This window comes from Acinonyx jubatus, chromosome B1, assembly GCF_027475565.1.
Source record: "Acinonyx jubatus isolate Ajub_Pintada_27869175 chromosome B1, VMU_Ajub_asm_v1.0, whole genome shotgun sequence".
Taxonomy (NCBI): domain Eukaryota; kingdom Metazoa; phylum Chordata; class Mammalia; order Carnivora; family Felidae; genus Acinonyx; species Acinonyx jubatus.
The window spans coordinates 195,662,503-195,674,309 of record NC_069382.1 but is presented as its reverse complement, the minus strand read 5'-3'; the positions used below and the strand labels follow the sequence as shown (position 1 = coordinate 195,674,309).

Sequence of the window (11,807 nt, the reverse complement as noted above, 5' to 3'; positions counted from 1 at the left end):
GAAAGGAGCGTCAAGACGTGGTCGAGGTTGTAAAGAGGTCACCGGAGTGGAGGGACAGTGCGGCCAGCGCGGGAGGAAGGGCCGCTGGCCTGGATGCCAACATCTGTCGTTCTCCATCATCTGGAGGGGGGCGGGGAGAGCAGTTACCGGCCCAGTTTGAAGGGTGGAAAATGCCGGTGACATACTGTCTTGATTTGCAGCTGCACATGACGCGGCCGGGAGACAGCTTCTTGGACACCCCCGCCTGGCCGGCTCCAAGCCGGGAACCTGCCTACTGTGTGCGAGGCCTATCCTGTCGCCCGAAGCTGCCAAACAGCTGTCAGCTGGTAACAGAACCAAATGTTTCCACTAGTCAGAACGTCCAGCCCTTTCCTCAAGTGGAGGGGAAAAGCAGGCTCTCGATTTCAACCCAGAAAGGGACGGACAGGTTGGAGGCCAGCTCCGCAGACGGGCTGTTTGACCACCTGGCCATCGTGCGTTTACAAATAGAGAAATACACTCCTGAGGCTCGCTTGAAAAGTTGCATACGTTCACATCGGCAGCTCTACAACATGAGATTACGGTTCGAGAAACTCACACTCCACACCAGCCTGTGTTTCCCTCTGAGTGAAGGGGAAAGTGTGCCGTTAAGGGCAAGTGACAGCCTCCAAGTGAACACAGGGGAGTCAGAAGAGCTAGGTGACTGGCCTCTCTCTCTCTCTCTGCCTCTGCTAGTCACCAGCTTTGTGACCCTAGAAGAGGCGATTCACTCCTCTGGGAACAAGGAGATGCCCCCCACCTTCCCCTCACCCACTAACGGTTGCTTTATGGATCATTCGAGTCAAAATGACTCGAGGGGCCCTGGGTGGCTCAGTTGGTTAAGCGTCCGACTTCGGCTCAGGTCATGATGTCACTGTTTGTGGGTCCGAGCCCCGTGCTGGGCTCTGTGCTGACAGCTCAGAGCCTGGAGCCCCCCTCGGATTCTGGGTCTCCCTCTCTCTCTGCCCCTTCCCCACTCACACTCTGTCTCTCTCTTTCTCTCTCAAATATAAACAAACACTTAAAAAATTAAAAGAAAAACAAAGATATGAGAGTGCTTTGCAAACGGTAAAGTGCCAAGGAATAAAAGTCATTTTTAGGTAACAGCCTTTGAGTCAAAGCATTTTCAGCTTCGATCCTTCTTGCAGCTTCTGTCCTATCTTCCGGTCACCGTTTGATTCGTTTTACTTCCTTTTAGGATTGCTGGGATAAAAATCGAAGGTGTTTACGAAGAGGCTGGCTTTAAAAGATAAGACAACCAAATAATACTTATTCCAAGATAAACGGTAATGGCGGCCCATGGTGTCCGGCCAGACCCCACGCACCAGGGCGGGCACCCGCCCCACTCACCGCTGTAATGGCGGCTGCTAATGGCTCTCAGCTGCCCCTTCTCTCGAGAACTGCCCTCTGAGTTTTGGAATATATTTGAGGAGTTACACCCTGTCCCCATGCTGGCCAGGGTCTGCCCACAGCCAATTTCTGACCAATACATGTAAACAAAGGCTTGTCCACCTTGCCTCAAAATGAGACACCCCAGAGCTCCCCATGGGGTCAGGCTAAGGATAGACGTTAGCTGAACCCACTCCTTTGCCAAGCTGCACCCCTTGCCCTGTCTCTCACTCTGATGGACTTTGTCCGAAAGCATTCTCTCAATGTGTCGGTTGTACGAGCATCCTTCTCTCATGATCTACTCCTGGGGAACCCAAGCCAACACATTCGGGACCAGCTTTTATCCTAGTAAACAGATCCTCAGGACAGAATCTGGGTCCCTTGTCAGCCAGAGGGTGATAGTACCCCGTCCCCTGGTAGTAGGGGCAATTCCCGGCAGGCTGTGGCAGTGCGGTGGCCGGGGACTTTGCGTTGATTGGGACAGTACACAGGTCAGAAGGAGACGCATTAGCCTGTGAAGTTTGGGAGGTTCGGGAGAGGGAGTAACTAGAACATCTGTGCAATCGAATGACTGTTGCTGATGTCACCGATGATGAATTGAAGGGAAAGAAAACGATACACTCAAATTGACTGATCTCCAGTGAAGAGCCAAGGGGCGCCTGGGTGGCTCAGTTGATTAAGTGTCCGACTTCGGCTCAGGGCATGATCTTGCAGTCCATGAGTTCGAGCCCCGCATCGGGCTCCATGCTGACAGCTTGGAGCCTGGAACCTGGTTTGGATTCTGTGTCTTCCTCTCTCTCTGTCCCTCCCCCACTCACGCTCTGTCTCTCCCTCAAGAATAAATAAACATGAAAGAAAGAAAGAAAGAAAGAAAGAAAGAAAGAGAAAAGCATGGGTTTAAAAAAATAAAAATGGGGCGCCTGGGTGGCGCAGTCGGTTAAGCGTCCGACTTCAGCCAGGTCACGATCTCGCGGTCCGTGAGTTCGAGCCCCGCGTCGGGCTCTGGGCTGACGGCTCAGAGCCTGGAGCCTGTTTCCAATTCTGTGTCTCCCTCTCTCTCTGCCCCTCCCCCATTCATGCTCTGTCTCTCTCTGTCCCCAAAAATAAATAAATGTTGAAAAAAAAATTTAAAAAAAATAAAAATAAATAAAAAAAACAAACAAAAATGAATAAACAAATAAGTCAAATGTGGGGGGCCAGAGGATGCCCTTGGCAGTGTTTCAGAGACCTTCATCTCACAGCGTGAGGACAGGCTGTGCTGAAGTGTCCACACAAGGATTAATTGTCAGGCGGCGGAGGATCAGGAAAGTTCCGGTGAGTCTCCTATGCCAATGTCAGGGCAAGGAAAATGTTAACTCTCGACCCTTGGACTGGACACACCTGAGTAGGCGCAGTCAAGCACTTTGAAGTTCCCGCGAACGTTCTGACCCTGAATGGCCCGTCCCCCTCACTAGAAGGTCATGGGAGTCCCCGGCTGGAAGACTATGCAGGAGCCCTCAGGTGGATTCCTCCTCCAAATCTTCTCCACCTCCTCTTCCAGCCGTGAGACCAGTAGTTGGGGTTAATGTCAACATGACCCCACTGGGGAAGTGCTAAGTCTTCCAATGGAGGAGAGGGGTACGATGTCCAAAATAAGTTTCAGGACTGGCTAACGTGTCGGAACAGGGAACTGCGTCTCACTGGGACTACGTGTGAATGTATTGGATCAAGGAGGTGGAACCAAAATCTGGATGGGGAGGATTTTGTTGACATGGGGCACTCTTCTATCGCACAGGACGTACTGTCTTGACAAGGGACCCAGGAAATGATTCCAATACATTATTCTTAGAACCTTGACCTCATTATATGAAGTAGAGATTCCAGACTGTGATGGAAGATTCCAGAAGAAGAGATCAAAAGACTAACACAAGTGAGCATCGTATAACATGTCTATACATCACGCCAGAAAGCCCAACACCTGGCTGTGTTGGAAAGGCTGAGAGGACCCTGCGATGACCAAGGCCATTTGAAATGCCCTGGTATGAGAGGCAGAGGCATCCCTGAGAAGTTCCACAGTGGTGGGGTCCTCTGTAATCAGGTCCGATGGTAAGACATGCTGTTATAAACTGGGCTACTTGGTTGCAGGGGTGGGGGCAGGGGATGATAAAATCCCCAAAGAGCAGAGAAAGGTGGCAGCATTTAACTGTTGGAAACAAGATGGGAATAATTACCTTAAACAGGCAACTGAAGGTTCCTAACCCACAAATATCTGTGGATGTATCTAATAAGACGTGGTGCTCCTAAGGCAAGATAACTAGGAAGCCCCTGCCCAAAAAAAGGGTATCAGTTAATAAATTAATATATTATCAAAAGAGATCAAGCAGAAAGAGGACCAGAAGGCTGATGTCAGCCACTATGATTTACAAGAAGTCACGATCCCTTGCTCATTTTTAAGCATGGATTCTCAAGAATCTACCTTTTTTTTTTTTAAGAATCCACTCCTTAAAAAAGAGCTTGAGTCCCCATGAGGAAGGACCGTGTAACACCCCAGCAAGGGTAAACAGAAATGACGTACCAAGATCTTCTCGAAAGGAACCAGTGGCCACTTGCATGGCTAGTCTTACACGGGGGGGAAAGAAATACCCATATCTTTGGAGGCTGACACTGCAAAGTGTCAAGGCGTTATCACAGCTCCCCTCTGAGGGTAGAGGCGTACGGGAGTCGGGCCAGGCCTCCGGTAAAACTGGCGGGTCATGGTAGATGACAGTAGATGACCACAAATGTAACCAACTGGCTTCTCCAGCTGCAGACTCCACGCCAGACACTGCCTCTCTCCTCGAGCGGACTCGGACCAGCTTCTGATACGTGGATTATAGCTACTGACGTGCAGAATGCGTGGTTTTGGGATACCTGTCAGGAGAAGGGATCAGAAACAGCGTGCATTCGCATGGGATGGACAACAGCTTTGTCACTCACAGTACACTCACAGCTTTTCCCCAGATCTTAATTGTGTCCCGTTCTGTCACCATGCAAGTCCAACGTACCTCAGGATCTGGACATACCTCAGAATGTCCTATTGATCCCCCACACTGATGGCACCGTGCTCAATGGACACAAAACATGAGCTCCGGAGGTAAGGACCACCATGTAGATGACGTCTTCAGGGGCCCAGGGGTCTAGGGTATGCTGGGACATCCCCTCAAAATGAGGGACAAGCCATTGCCCCTGCAATCGAGGAAGAACCACGATGGCTGGTACGCTACTTTGGTACACGTACTCTACGTTTTAGAGTCGGCATATTCTACTCTTGGCAATACTGTGTCACCTACTTCTCAGGTGACACGAGAGGCTGCTAGTCTGAGTGGGACCCAGAGCAAGGAACAGCTCAGCAGCAGTTCCGGGCTTATGGTACGAACAGCTCTGCTGCCTGGGCCACACGGGCCAGTGAATCTGCGCGTCTAGAGGTACAATGGCAGGAAAAGACACTGTGGGGTCACTGACAAACTGTACTAAGAGAGCCCCAGTGCAGACCCCTAGGACTGAAGCAAGGCCATGCCATCTGCAGAAGAACACTCAAGACCATTTGGAGAGTAGGTCCTGGAATGCCAATGGGTCCTGATGGGGTGTCTGACCTCAGGATACCAAGTGACTGTGCAGAAGGGCCTGTCACATGCAGAATGCCGTCCGATTCATCAAGCCGTGGAGCCAAGGGTGCCCCATGGCAATCCTTCATGAGATAGAAGTGATACATCTGACACTGGGTTTAAGCAAGTCCAGAGGTACAAGGATGTTGGACAGACAGGTGGCACAGACATCCATGGCACCCCAGCTCGTACTTCTTATTCGTGGGTGGTCCCTAAGACTGATGGACGCCTGAGCATATGGCCGATGGGTAGGTCAGTTCAGAGCATTGGTGGGAGACAAAATGGACTGCCTTCACCTATAGCTTGACTCAAAGATGGCCCTGAAAGACAGAGGTGAGGAAAAACCCTCCAAGGGCTCATGAGCTTATCTACTTGGTTTGAAAGGACAGGTGGGCTAAGGTAAGGATTTACATAGACTCGTGGGCAGTGGCAATGGCTCATCTGCTTGGTCAGTTTCCTGATGTCCACAATGGGAAAAATCATGCTGCGATTGTTGGGGCTGTGGTTTGGCACAGTCCGTGCCCTCGAGGAACTCATCACCGCGTGAGGGAGACGCACAGGCAAACAGACAAACACAGTGCAGGATAGAAGATGCTAGAACTTTGGGTGAAGCACAGTGACCCTGGGGGGGATCAGGGCAGGCTCTCCTGGAGATGAGCCTACGTTTACCAGGTGGACGGGAGAAAAGATCATTCCAGACAAGTGGAACAGCATGCGCCAATGCACCGAGGCATGAAAGTGTTTTCAAAGCATTGTAAGCTGTTCAGCATGGGTGGGAGGCAAAATAAGAGGTGTGGGTAATGGAGGGGGTGCAGGTCAGAGAGGAAATTGCGCCAGACAGATGGACGGGCCACCAGGTCATGAAAGACCTTCAGGTCATGCTCAGGGTCAAGGACAATGTCCTGCTGGGGTTGAAGACACTTTGAAGGGAAGTGTCCTGACCTTAACGGAAATGCCTGTAACCTGAGTGAAACTGGTCTTCCTTCCATAAAAATACAGACCTTATTTTTACCATAATGGATAGCGAGGTGGGACCCTGCACCCATTCCTCAACCACTCTCATGTCTGCCAACTACAGTTATGAGGGCTGAGAGCCACCTCTCTCTGCTCTCGGGTCATGAAACTAGAGCCACACCACACCTGTAGATGTGGGACCTTTACCTAAATCACTTAAGAGCACCATATGGGCTCAGGAGGCCTTACATGGCCCATGGCCCCAAGCCCCACTGCACAGCAGCCATGTGGTTTGGTGAGGACTCACCACCCCCCACCCCAGCTCTGAGGGTGGAACTTGATCAGACAAAGCCAATTAAAGACCTCCCACCCTCTCCCAGCCACACTGAATAGCTTAGAGGGGGCAAGTGACTTGAGTTAGCGCCATCACAATAAGGCATGAGACCCCCATTTGGTGGCTGAGAAAAGAGAAGCCCTTTGTCTCCCCCAGACTCAAAGGAGAAAGCATGTAGCTCCAGGAGCTTCTGGCAGCCACCTGGCTTCTCTGAAGGAAGCCTATCGGAGGACAAAGCCAGCAAATGACACTCAGCGCAGGTGAGACAAGGAGACTCACAAAGAAAACAGAGCTTCGGGCTGCTGATTTAGGAGCTCTGGACCAAACAACCCCGACATCTGGTCTACCTCTGAGCTCCATTACGGATGCGCCCCACCCTTATGGGTGAGTCAAGTGGAAATGAGCTTTCTGATGTTTCCAACACATTGGGTGTTCATCTTACAGGACCTTCTCAACATCACATCATCACCAAGAGAAGGACAAATCAGAAGCCAATTCATTGAGTAGCGATGTCAGTCTTCCCTAAACAATTCTGAAGGAGCAGCAAAAGAGTTCCATGGCACAAATAGAGCAAGACATACTCTTTGCTCTTCTGTCCCCTAATTCAGTGACCATTGCCATTCTCCTCTCCCCCCCCCCACTTTCTCTCCACTGGCCCAGCTCTCCCGTACACCCTACCCCTCACCCTGGGCTGCGAAACAGAAGCCTGACAGGTGCCAGGGCAAGTCAGAGCCTCAGAAGGCGGAGTGGACAGGAGGATAAGGAATGTCAATAAGTTTAGATTTCATCCTGGTCTCTGCCTCACTCTTTACAAAGGATCCTCCTCAAAGAGGGCATCTTTGCAACCTCCCCATTTACTTTATGGAAAAGTACAAAGAAGAACCAATCATGGATTTCTTTGATCATCCCCTCTTGCAAACATCAGCCAGAATCCAGTCCTTTGTCATGAGATCCCCCAAGTTCAAGGCAGAGTGGGACAGTGATACACACGAGGTCAGGGGCTACATTGTGCCCCGGTTGGCCCAAGGACACAGTGAGTCAAGTGATCGCCATGATCCCTGAAGACACAGGTCAGGAGGAGGGGCTCTGGAGGTGAGCCATATGGATTCAAACCTGGCTCTGTCATCTTTGCTGTGTGACCTTGGACAAGTTATTGACCTATCAATAGGTCAATAGTTTCCTTGCCTGTGAGACAATGATAATAGCTATCTGGCTGGTGTGAGAATTAACAAGTTAATGCACATAAATGGCTTAGAACAGTTCCTGGCACACAGTGAATCCTCAGTCAACATTAACCGTAATTTGTGAAGATTCTGGTCTGTGGCTCTTGGGTATTGACTCAGGGAGGCAGCTAGTAGGTGGGGAGCAAGGTGACCCCATAAACTAGTACTAAAATGAGATCTGAGGTTGATATACCATCTTCCACTGTTTAAGCACTTTTGGGTGCCCTCAAAAGTATCCTGAGACAAGGGTTGGGTGCAGGTAGTTTATTTAGGGGTGTCAGGAAACAGGGAGGGGGGTGATGGAGCAGGGAAGATGGAGAAGCCTATATAAGCATTATCAAAGTGGGTAATGGGAATTCAACTCGTCCAGGACCTTCTGAGAAGTATGTGGGAGGCCTCTGTACTGAACTGAATAGTGTTCCCCCAAAACTCATGTTCACCCATAACCTCAGAATATGACCTTAGTTGGAAGTAGATCTTTGCATATGTAATTGCTTCAGTTAAGATGAGGTCATACTGGAGTGGGGGGGGGGGGCGCTAAATCCAGTGACTAGTGTCCTTTTAGAAAGGTTATGTAAAAAGCACATGGAGAGAAGAATGTGCCACGTGAAGACAGAGGCAGAGATTGGAGAGTTGCATCTAGAAGCCCAGAAACACTAAGGACTTCGGGAAGCCACCAGAAGGGAGAGAGGCATGGGAACACTCCTCCCTCAGAACCTCCAAGAGAGAATCAACCCCGCCAACACCTCGATCTTGAACTTCTGGCCTCTAGAACTACAGGGCACTAATTTTCTATTGTGTTAAGCCCCTCAGTTTATGGAAATTCATTCTGGCAACCACAGGAAACTAATACAGCCTCCCATAGCTGCCCGGCCACAGGGCAGGAGCAAGGCATCTCTGCCCAAGCCTGCAGTGCCCCCCTGGTTGAGTGGGGTTGACCATTTTCCTGCACTTCAGGGATATACTTGCAAAAGGGCCAGGGGGGTGCCAAGATACTGGAAAAGTCCCCGGCACAGATGCGGAAGGATCCCCAGAGCTGACTGGAGCAGGAATGCCTCAGAGCGGGGGTGAATCTGAGCTGGCAGAGAACTGGGGGCTGTGGGTCAAAATCAGAGGGGTCCAAGGGGATGTGACGCAAGTCCCAGAGATGTCTGCTACAGTCACCACCATGGCCAGGGGGGTGTGGGGGGCTGTCCCTCCATGTTTACTCACACTTCCTGCTGGGAGTTTCCCAAGATTGCCCAGGGTTACTTTCATTCATTCATTAATTCATTTATTCATTCATTCATCCGGCACACACTTTCTAAGCTCCCGCTCTGGATTAGGTCCAGGAAGACACCAATGGCTAGATCTGGCCCCTGGGCTTCACCAGCTCCCAGTCCAGTGAGGGGGGCACTCAGATCTTCATGGCACAATGGAGTGAGCTCAGTGGTGGTTGCAAGCAGAGGAGGTCACGGGAGCACGGAAGGCAGACTGAGCTCGGCCGGGCCTGGGGGCTGTAGGCAGGGAGGGACGGCAAACAAGTCTTTCCGGTGCAGACGATGCAGGCGGGGGAAAGAGCATTTGACAGCACAGAGGGTGTGGTGTGGCAATGGGGAGTGCGCATGAGTGGGGCACCCTGGCATCCACTGGCCCCCAGCGGCCCTGCCTGCCCACCCTTCCGGGAACAGCAGCCCCTGTTGCCTTGCACAGTGTCCCTCTCCTACTCCGTGAGGCGGTTGTGGGGCTGGAATCCTGGCACCCCATCTCTCCCGGCTACGGGGCTGGACCCAGAGATGGACATGTGACCCAGGCGGAGCTAACAGAGTCCTCACCTGAGACCTCGCCTGGGTCCGCCAGAGGTAACCTCTCTCCCCCTTTTATCTTACTTGGCGGGTGCTGGGAGCGGCCTGTGACTCTGCCCTCCCCCGTCCCTGGCAGAAGTTCATGGACACAGGTAGACGATGGGGCCAAAGCAAGAGAAAGGCCGAGGAGAGACAAAAGGATGTCTCCCGGTCATATCTCAGGCCAGTTGCCCTCCTGGCCCTTCCCAATCTCACGTGTACACCTCTTTTATGTAAGAGAGTTGGTGTTGAGTTTCAGACCCTTCCAGCAGAAAATGTCTGTTTTGTGGGTTGAATTGTGACCCCCCTGTGACCTTTTAAGTGAGAGTTTTGTGGGTTGAATTGTGGCTCCCAAAGGTATGGCCACCCAGAAGCTCAGAGTGTGACTTTATTTGAATGTTTTTACAGACACAATTAAGGTAAGAATCTTGAGATGAGATCACTGGACCTTAAATCCAATGACAAGGTCTGATTAGGGCAGAGGAGGAGAAGGAGCAGAGGGAGACAGAGGGCCACACGAGGATCGAGGTAGAGACGGGAGCCGTGCGGTCATAAGCCTGGGGACACCTGGAGCCCCCAGACTCTGGAAGCCAGGAGGAACCCCGGCCTGGAACCTTCCGTGGGAGCACAACCCTACTGACTCCAGGACTGGGAGAGAAGAAGCTTCCGTTTCAAGCCACCCAGTTTGTGATCATTTGTTATGGCGGCCACAGGAAACGGATTCTGTGGGCATCGTGCAAAAAGCCCAGGAAGGATGTGAAGCAGGTGAGGACAGGATCTGCCGGCTCATGTCTGAGGCCAGGTGCCACTCCCCAGTGAGCCTGGTTAAGACTGGGTGACTCAGTCATTTATTCATCTGACTTCTGGGTTCAGCTCAGGTCATGATCCCACAGTTCATGAGTTTGAGCCTTGCACTGGGCTCTGCGCTGACAGCATGGAGCCTGCTTGGGACTCTCCCTCTCCCCCTCCTCTATTCCTCCCCCGGCTTCAAAATAAATAAATAAATTTTAAAAAGAAAAGAATAAATGTAAGACTGTGCAAACAGCTATCAGACATCGCGGTTAGCGAGGCAGGGAGAGAGGATGGGGCCAACATGGGCTTTGTTGTGCTGACTCTTCTCCTCTACAGAAGCAAGGCGCTTCCTGTGCACTGCAGAGGCTCCTGACCTCAGCCGTGTCCGATCCCAGCCCGGGCGGAGGGGCTCTGCCCAGCCTCAGGCATCGGAGCCCTGACAGAATCACGTCTCAGTGATGCTCCACCCACGCTGGGCTCAGGTGCCCGGCTCGTGCCCACACGGAATAACACCGCGTGAGTTACAGCTTCTGACCAACGGGGTCAGGAGCCAGTGGAAACATGGCCCTGTAGTCTTCCCTGGAAAATCGTTCCGAGCCAATTCTCACAGAATAGATGGAGGCAGTGGGGTAAACAGTCCCACATGGTGGGGCCGGAGTACCCTTCACCCGGCTTCGCTTACTTTCCCCCGTGGCTGCCCCCTGGGACACACGCCTGGCAGAATGCTCACACAGAAGCCTCTGTCTCAGGCTCTGCTTTCTGGGAATCCAGCACACGTGGTTACGAAGCAGACCGGTTCATCCATCTCTACATCCTGCTGCAAACGTTCTTCGGGGCCAATGCCACTGAATAGCTGCGTATGAAATAAATCCTGATGAAGCCATTCTCATGAGTGCCTCTTAAGTTCAGTGACTGTGACGGGGGTCAATCGTTTCTGGCACCATAAGGTGGAGGGAATTGTGTCCAGCAGAACTTCTCTCAAGGGTAGTGTGGCTGGAAAGAATCCCAGGAGGAGACACATGGACTAAGAAATAAGTCCCACCACCACCACCACCAAGGCAGGTGTGAGGATCAGTGGAAGGTGGCAAATTCTCACCTAAGTAGGGAGGGCCCAGTCAACTGCACGTGTTTTGATTTACCCTGAGAAGTTTGGGCCAGAGTGGAATTGTTCTGACCGCCAAGGAGATGCTGAGGCAGGACCTGGGGCCCTTCTCTGTGCCACCCACCTCTCCCCATAAACACCATGTCAATATCTACAGAACACCAGTTGGAAGGTCAAATTGTCAGCGTGCTCGGGGCTGCGACTCATTTTCCCCGTCTTCACAGAGATTCTTCCCTTTTAATATCCTGTAGCACGGTCAAGACATGACAAAAACTTCCTATTCAGAGTTCTCCCTAGAGGCCAAAGGGTTTCAAAAGGGAATCAATGTGGAGAGTAACATAAAAGTCCCATATCTCAGCAGGCTATGGCATCCTGGCTGCTGTCTGCCTCCATCTAGGCCCATGGCCCACATCACCCAGCCAGCCACCCCTGCCTGCGACAGACGCTGATAAGAAGACATACAGGCCATCACCTCCTCCGGCCACCCCAGGCCCACCCTCCGAGGTCCAGCTTCCCAGCCAAGGACCCAGCTCACACACACACACACAC

The 11,807-nt window shown here is 51.9% G+C and overlaps 1 long non-coding RNA gene across 1 annotated transcript; it reads left to right on the top strand.

The window, feature by feature from the left end:
* Positions 1–3,291: 3,291 nt before the first annotated feature.
* Positions 3,292–8,883, top strand: LOC128314259 (uncharacterized). The gene is made up of 3 exons (XR_008295753.1): positions 3,292–3,492; positions 6,475–6,578; positions 6,763–8,883. It is a non-coding gene; the product is annotated as an uncharacterized LOC128314259 (long non-coding RNA).
* The last annotated feature ends 2,924 nt before the right edge of the window (positions 8,884–11,807 follow it).